The sequence below is a fragment of the Danio aesculapii genome, chromosome 2 (assembly GCF_903798145.1).
Source record: "Danio aesculapii chromosome 2, fDanAes4.1, whole genome shotgun sequence".
Taxonomy (NCBI): Eukaryota; Metazoa; Chordata; class Actinopteri; order Cypriniformes; family Danionidae; genus Danio; species Danio aesculapii.
The window spans coordinates 7,705,306-7,713,462 of record NC_079436.1 but is presented as its reverse complement, the minus strand read 5'-3'; the positions used below and the strand labels follow the sequence as shown (position 1 = coordinate 7,713,462).

The 8,157-nt window shown below is 36.7% G+C and overlaps 1 protein-coding gene across 1 annotated transcript in view; it reads left to right on the top strand.

Moving 5' to 3' along the window:
* dipk2aa (divergent protein kinase domain 2Aa) overlaps positions 1-8,157 on the top strand; it is a 419,818-nt gene that overhangs the window by 212,069 nt on the left and 199,592 nt on the right. The window lies entirely within an intron of this gene.

The window sequence follows — 8,157 nt, the reverse complement described above, 5'->3', positions numbered from 1 at the left end:
CCCTACTATCACATAAATATTTAATTAAATATTTATAATTTTAGAAATTTTATTATTATTTTATTTATAAATTTTTATAATAAATTTAAAAAAAATCACATTAGAGCTAATAATTGCAATTTTCGCCCCATAGACTTCCATTTATATGCATGGGAATGGGCGTTTTGCATGTCACTGTGTTCGAAAGCTCAAGTTTGGTGAACTGTGTCCTAGTGTTGTCACGATACTGAAATTATGGTACCAATTGTTACTGAAATTAAAAACTCCCATTTCCCGCTAACATTTAAGCGATGTTGAGCGTGTTCCTAAATGCCACTGGTTTAGGAAATTTGGTTCTCTAATTTTGATCTCCACTGTAAATATACCCTCAGTCACCAACACTTAAAGTGAGTGTTTCTCAACCACGTTCCTGGAGGACCACCAGCACTGCATGTTTTAGACATCTCCTTCATCTGTCACACCCATTACAGGTCTTTCAGTCTCTGCTAACGAGCTGATGATCTCAGTCAGGTGTGTTTGGTTAAGGAGACATGGAAATGTGCAGAGTTGGTGGTCTTCCAGGAACGTGGTTGAGAAACACTGCTTTAAGGCAATATTTTTTATAAATATATATATATATATATATATATATATATATATATATATATATATATATATATATATATATATATATATATATATCCTCAGACATTTGTCTTACATGACAAGCTTCTACTTGGCAGTTAGTTCATAAAAAAATTCTACCCACATGTCATTCCATTGAGACAAACCTTGAAGATTCATCTTCAGAACACAAAATAAGATATTTTAGATGAAATCTCGAATCCTCCATAAACAATCAAAAATTTTGGCTGCATTTGCACTGCAGATCTTGATGATCAATTCTGATTTTGTGACTGTATCCGATTTTTTTGATGACCTGCTTACATCACCTTTTAAAAGTAACTGGTATCTGATCGTCTGCATTTACACAACACACGGCAAAGGTTCAATGACCAGGAAAAAAGAGCGGGCGCGGACTGACAGCTGATAATAAAAGATGGCTCTTTTATCTATTCCTGTATGTAATCTGTTCGCAGCTTTTGACAAGCTTTTTTACTATAGTTTATGACAGAAAGGTTCTCATTTGGCCGTCTTCTTTTGATATATAGGCTTTTTTTTTTTTACCTTTAGGCATCTTAACGTAATGTCCCTGGCGTGGTTTATGCACGTGATGTATGCACTAGTTTTATATTAGTTTATATTGGTTACGTGGCGGACATTGCGCTCTCTCGCTCTCGTTAACATACCTAAAAAGCTGTGCTATAAGACAATATAAAAGCTGTTTTAGTCCTCGTGTATGAGATTTAAGGTTTGCGACTGCTGCTGAAGCCTGTTCTGAAATTAAAACTTAAGACTTGACGTCATTCGCTGTGGTTTTTAATGATGTGCGACTCGCATTGACAGGTGAAAAATCCGATCTACCTGCTTACACTGCAGACATGTGAACACAGATCCGATACATTTCGGATCAATTTCCACATATGAACAAGGCCTGAGTCTGATTTGAGTTAATCGGAATCCATGTGATTTGTTACACGTACATGGGCCATATCCGATCTGTGCCACATGGGAGAAAAAAATCAGAATTGAGTCACTTGAACAGTGTGTGCAGTGTAAATGCGGCCTTTTTGGTGCACAAAAGTGTTCTTGGAGCTTCGTATGATTATAGTTAAAAAACTGAAGTCACATGGAAAGTTCTGACAATGTTTTTGGTTCCTTTTTTTGCACTTTGAACATTTCAGGACCCTTTCTATGTCTTTGGAGGATGAGGGAGCTCTCAAATTTAATCTAAAATATCTTGATTTGTGTTCTGAAGATGAACCAACTCTTTAAGCGCATCACAAATGTCTTGCAGAAACTGCTTGCAGATGTAAGATTATTGATTATTGTTTTCTTGAAAACTGTGACTCTTTTTTTTTCCCATTTCTCATTTAAATGATTCTTTTGAGCCAGATTGTAAATAGTTGGATATTTTTAAATGATACACAAATAAAGATGCCCACCTGAACTATTCGAGCCATGCAGATCTCCGCATTCATTCTGTTTGATGAGCTTAGACTGACATATTACATGTTTGACTGAATCTAAACCAGGGTTTCCCAACCCTGTTCCTGAAGGCACACCAACAGTACACATTTTCAACCTCTCTCTAATCAAACACGCCTGAATCAACTTATCATAACATCAGAAGAGACTCCTGAAGGGAGACATTAAAAATATGTACTGTTGGTGTGCCTCTGGGAACATGGTTGGGAACAAAAATTGCTCATCCTGAGGAGGTTACCCCAAAACTAGTCACAAGTTTCAGTTTTTTAAATTCAGATCATACTGTACATCACCTGAAAATGTAGTAAATAGGCTTTCCATTGATGTTTGGTTTGTTAGGATGGACAATACTTGGCCTTACTTTATATTATGTAGCCTTGACTGCTATGTACTTGCAACCAAAAGCGCTATGAATACTTTCCGGATGCACTGTACTGCAGAACACTTCTGGTGCTTTTGAGGTGGGATATGGGTAGGGTTATGGATAGGTTTGATGGTATTGGTAGGTTTAAGTGTGGGTTAAGGTGTAAAGGATGGACAACAGTGTAATTAAAGATGTAATTACAGAAACTAAAACATACATAATTCCACGCAGGTATTTAATCAATCGTAAGTACGTAAGTTACACATTCACGAACTGAGTTTTGATGTACTTGCAGTAGTAAATTTACAAAACGCATTAACGGAACATGGTCTTCTTAATATTCTACTGATTTTTGGCATAAAAGTAAGATCAATTATTTTGACCCATGCAGTGTATTTTTGGCTAACGTGACTGATTTTGTGGTCAAATTATGAGTAAAAAATCTGCCATTTTAAAGTCATTTTAGCTTTCAGAATAGATCAAATCTAAAATTAAAGGTCTTTGCCTCATATTTACTCTCATCTCTGCCCATGTCGAGTGAGAGCAGCTCTTCTTCAGAGGCAGTTTCTTTCATTACCAGTGTAAAAATCCAGATGTGTGGAAGTAATGTATGTGGGATCATTTCAGCTGAGCTGAGCATTTCCCTTTGACAATTGTACCATCACGTAAAGCTATGCTCGGTTTCACCCGTGAGAATAAATGAAGCCTACTCCAGGCACAGTGAATTCACTTAACAATGTGCCTCATTCTCTGCACTGCATTATATTACCGCTCTGAAACTCTAGCAGATCTCAGGATTTGAATGAGCTCCAGAAAAAAAAAATGCCCAGATCCAACACTGATAATCTAGCTTAAACCCTTGTGAAATAGTGTGCACTTACTGATTATATAATAATAAAAGAGCACTCATGTGTACTTTTTATGACCCTGACATGTTTCAAACTACCTTTGTTACAATGTTGAATTAAAATATTTTAGACCACGTATTCAATAACGTTTTTGTTATAAATGAATGTACATTTGTGCAGTGCTGCATAATGCACATGTACAGAAATTGATTGTAATTTAAATTGTAGTGTTATATTACAACCTTCAATTCTACAAAAGTGTCATTTTAAATACATGAATACTGTACATTTTTATTTGTATTTTTCAAATATTACCCAGATGATGTTTAGCAGAGCGGGGAATTTTTCACAGTATTTCCTATAATATTTTTTCTTCTGGAGAGAAAGTCTTATTTGTTTTATTTCAGCTAGAATAAAGAAGATTTAACATTTTTAAAAACCCCTTTAAGGTCAATATTATTAATCCCCATAAGCAAATTTTTTTCTGATTGTCTACAGAACAAACTTGCTATGTTTACAAATGTGTTAAAAAAATCTTCTTTCCGTTTTTATTTTGCAGTGGGGCTAATGATTCTGAAAGGCTAATAATTCTGTCTTCACCTGTTTTAATGAAATGACATTAATGTGTGCTTTAGATTACCATAAATGAAACCCTGGCCCATAAACCTATGTTAAACAAGTATATTTATAGGTCAAAATGATAGATTTTTTTTAATGCCAAAAAATTCTTTAGACACTTAGCTGATGATTGATTATAAAGCTTGTTTGGCATGCTGTCCTGGAAGAGAGTCCTGAGCTCATAACATCCTCGAGCCCGGGGTTCCCTTCCGTTTGCAAGGCGAGAGGGGAGTTTGAGCTCAGGTAGATCTCGATAACTCCCCTGCTGTAGTAACTAATGAGCAGATCGTGATTGCTCTTAAGAGACAACTACTTACTAGGAGCATGTCTATGGTGCTGATTTGGATTAGTCAATTAGCCTAAGCTGCTTGTTTTTGGACGATGGGAGGAAACTGGGGAACCAACACAATCTCACGGCAATTCGTAACTTTTTTTTAGTGGCTAATTCGTACGAATTCGTACGATCTAATTCGTACAATTTAGTACGATTTGCTCATTCTCCAATAACGGTTGGGTTTAAGGGCAGGGTTAGGTGCCACGCCTCCTTTTTAAAATCGTACCATTTCGTACGACTGAACTCGTACGAATTCGTACGAATTAGCCACTAAACTGTCAAAATGTAAAATACTTACGTTTTCTCGTGAGATCAGGCTGGGGGAACCCGGGGGAAGCTCACGTGAGCACGGGCAGAACGTGTAAACTTTGCACTGAAACGTTGGCTTGCTTGGTAAGGGCTAGAACCAGTGACGTTCTTGCTGTGATGCAACAGTGCTAACCACTGGGCCACCGTGCCCATTTCCCCATTTAGACAGAATGCTTGAGCATACTTCCCGAGAGGCATTTCAAGCCATCGAGTGAAGTGACTTGCCTTAAAGGGACTTTGACTCAATCAATCCCACAATGCACTGATGTACACTCAGCAGCTAGTTAATACCCTTAATGTAGTTAGAGTTTGCAGGCCGAATGAATTTCTGTATCCGACTACAAGATGGCGACCACATCAGAATATAAGTCCGATCAAGTCCAATAAAGTAGGTTTCTAAATAAATTATAATTTAATTAAATTAACATTCGTACACATGACTAAAATCAAAATACTTTACTAATAGACAAAACTGCATTCCTTCAGTGCACTGTACACTACCTGACAAAAGTCTTGTCGTTTATCCCAGTTGTAAGAGCAACAAATAATAACTTGACTTCTAGTTGATCATTTGTTAATGTGGCAGAAGGTAGATTTTTCAGATGAATCATCTGTTGAACTGCATCCTTATCATTGCAAATACTACAGAAGACCTATTGGAACCCGCATGGACCCAAGATTCTCACAGAAATCAGTCAAGTTTGCTGAAGGAAAAATTATGGTTTGGGGTTACATTCATTATGGGGTCATGCGAGAGATCTACAGAGTGTATGGCAACATCGACAGCCTGAGGAATCAAGACATTTGGGCAAATTCTTCAGCAGGGTAGCGCTCCTCATACTTCAGCCTCCACATCAAAGTTCCTGAAAGCAAAGAAGGTCAATGTGCTCCAGGATTGGCCAGCCAAGTCACCAGATATGAACATTATTGAGCATGTCTAGGGTAAGATGAAGAAGGAGGCATTAAAGATGAATCCAAAGAATCTTGATGAACTCTGGGAGTCCTGCAAGAACGATTTCTTTGCCATTCCAGATGACTTTATTAATAAGTTATTTGAGTCATTGCAGAGATGAATGAATGCAGTCCTCCAAGCTCATGGGAATCATATACAATATTTATTCTATTTCCACTGCACCATGACTTTATATTCTATACTGTAAATTATTTCTGTTAAGTGACAAGACTTTTGTCTAAGCAAAGTCAGACCTTACTGTCCTAATTAAATAATTAAAAATCAAGGCATGATCATATTTTATTTTGGTCAAATAAGCGTAATCTAGAGGCCTTTGCCTTTCATATAAGCCACTTCTGATACCAAATGATCAACTAGAAGTCATTACTTGTTGTTCCTAAAACTTGGATCGGTGACCAGATTTTTTTCAGGTAGTGTATTAGTGGACTTATGCAGGGAACAGTGAATCAGGGTAAAGGAGTCAGGATGCTCTGTAGTATCTGCAACTGACATAGTTCCAATTTTTCCAGTGCACTTCATTTCATTTTGTCACCTTCAATCTTTGTTCGCTCTTTACAACACTAGATAGATTAGATAAATGTCAGACTTAAAGGCCAACATGTTCGCATCTCCTGGGACGTAAATGTCACCACTATCCAGCTACAGCAAATCACAGTGTTTTTGTTTTAGTTCACTAGACAATATATGAAGGACAAGTGTTCAGTACATAGATTAGAAGATGTCATTGATTCATCTGGTTAAAGATATTTTTAATGTACTATTGGGGGTAAATGTGGTTCAAAAAAGGTTACCATTCTAACACCGGGTCCAAACTACATGTGACATGCAATACAAGCTATCATTTCCGTGTTAAAATGTCTATTTATGAAAGGGTTTTTATTTCTGCAATGCCACAGCTGGGCAACAACATAAACTACAATGCCAATGATCACCTCAGGTACTGATTATGTGCTTTATTCAGTGTTATATGCTACCAATGTGAGTATGAACACCATTTTACGTGACATTTATTAGCGTGTTGCCAGTTCACCTCAGATCTTGAAAATAAAATAACTAGGGATGCACCGATCCCAATACCTGGATCGGATATCGGTTCGATACTGCATATTTTTGCTGGATCAGCTATCGGCCAGCTGGTACTGATCCAAATCCAATCTTGCGTGTGCGCTATATTCGATGTAATTTATAAACCAATAAAAGCCAGGAAGATAGCCTATTAAAAGGCACTAGAAAGTTGTCATGTAGGCCTACTATATCTGAAATGTTTTGAAGCCATTTTATAGTTTAATGTGTAGTACAGATGAATATACACGTGGTTAAATTCATGTTCAGTTCAGCGCTTCCCGCCGCTGCGCCTGTCAATCATTCTCCATTCATTCACAATTCAAACTGCGTGTCTTGTTCATGACAACTCGAAAACATTTCTCCAAGACTTGTTCCTGTTAATACAAGTAATCAGTGGAGAAATGCATTTAGTTTTGCATTAAATGGGTTCTTTTTGACCTGCAACATCATTGCTGTTTTGAAATCATGTTGCAGATTGCATTTACAACACTGGAGTAGAGAGGGTTATTACCTGCTCTTCACACACAAAGTAGGCCTACCTGAAACTTTAAATGAGAAAATGCTCAATAATACATTGGACAGATCCTCCACACACTGATTTTTCCACTTTGTGCTGCTGTTTTGGAAGTGTCTGTATACCGGAGGGCTGCGTCTCAGTGATGCAAGCGCTCCATTCATGCACCGGCTGCTCAGACGTGACATGCGCCGCTCCATAAGATATTTTTCTTACAATAAGTTTGTAAAGCCTGGCTCATTGTGGTCAAAGCAGTTGATTAAATGAATAGGCTAACAGTGAAACTGGCGCATATGGATTGTCATTTACAGAAAATTATTTAGCCTTATATAGGCTACTCTGAAACTGTGAATAATTCACTGTAATTTTAAATATTAATATTTTATTTAACAGTTTTAGTTTAAAGTTTTGAACTTCACCTCAAATATTCTTGTTTATTTTGTAGATAAGTGACCAACAAAAATACATTAAAATAACCAACAAATTATCCCAAGCGAAATTCGTATCAAAAAAATAATTTTTCAAACAAAAAATAATTTTTCCGACACGCTTTCAGTTTCTCAGTCTCACTCGCGGCGAGTTTATGCGAGGGAATTTTTAATAAGTAAAACACCTCAGAAAGTTTAGTTTAGTCTACATCAAACCTGCAGGAAAATGTCAGGCTTTCCTTAAAGGCTAGATTTTTTTATCAACGATTAGGGTATCCTAATACAGATTTCAAAGAAAAATCTTAATATTAAAAAGGAAACATAAGCTGGACCACAACAGATCATATCAATGTCATAATGAATGCTCAAATAATGTAGCTCATAGTTTACAGCAAGCATCATGTTTAGTTAGATTGTGCCATCTGTCATATACAGTAGGCCTATAGGTCTGTTATTTTTTACTAAAGAAGATATATTATTTGAGTTTAGCACCAGAAATATAGAAACTGTAATATGTTACTTAAAAACAGTACCGGGATCGGATCTGTATCAGTTGATTTTGGTATCGAGATCGGATCGATTTAAAAAAAAAAATAGTATCGGTGCATCCCTAAAA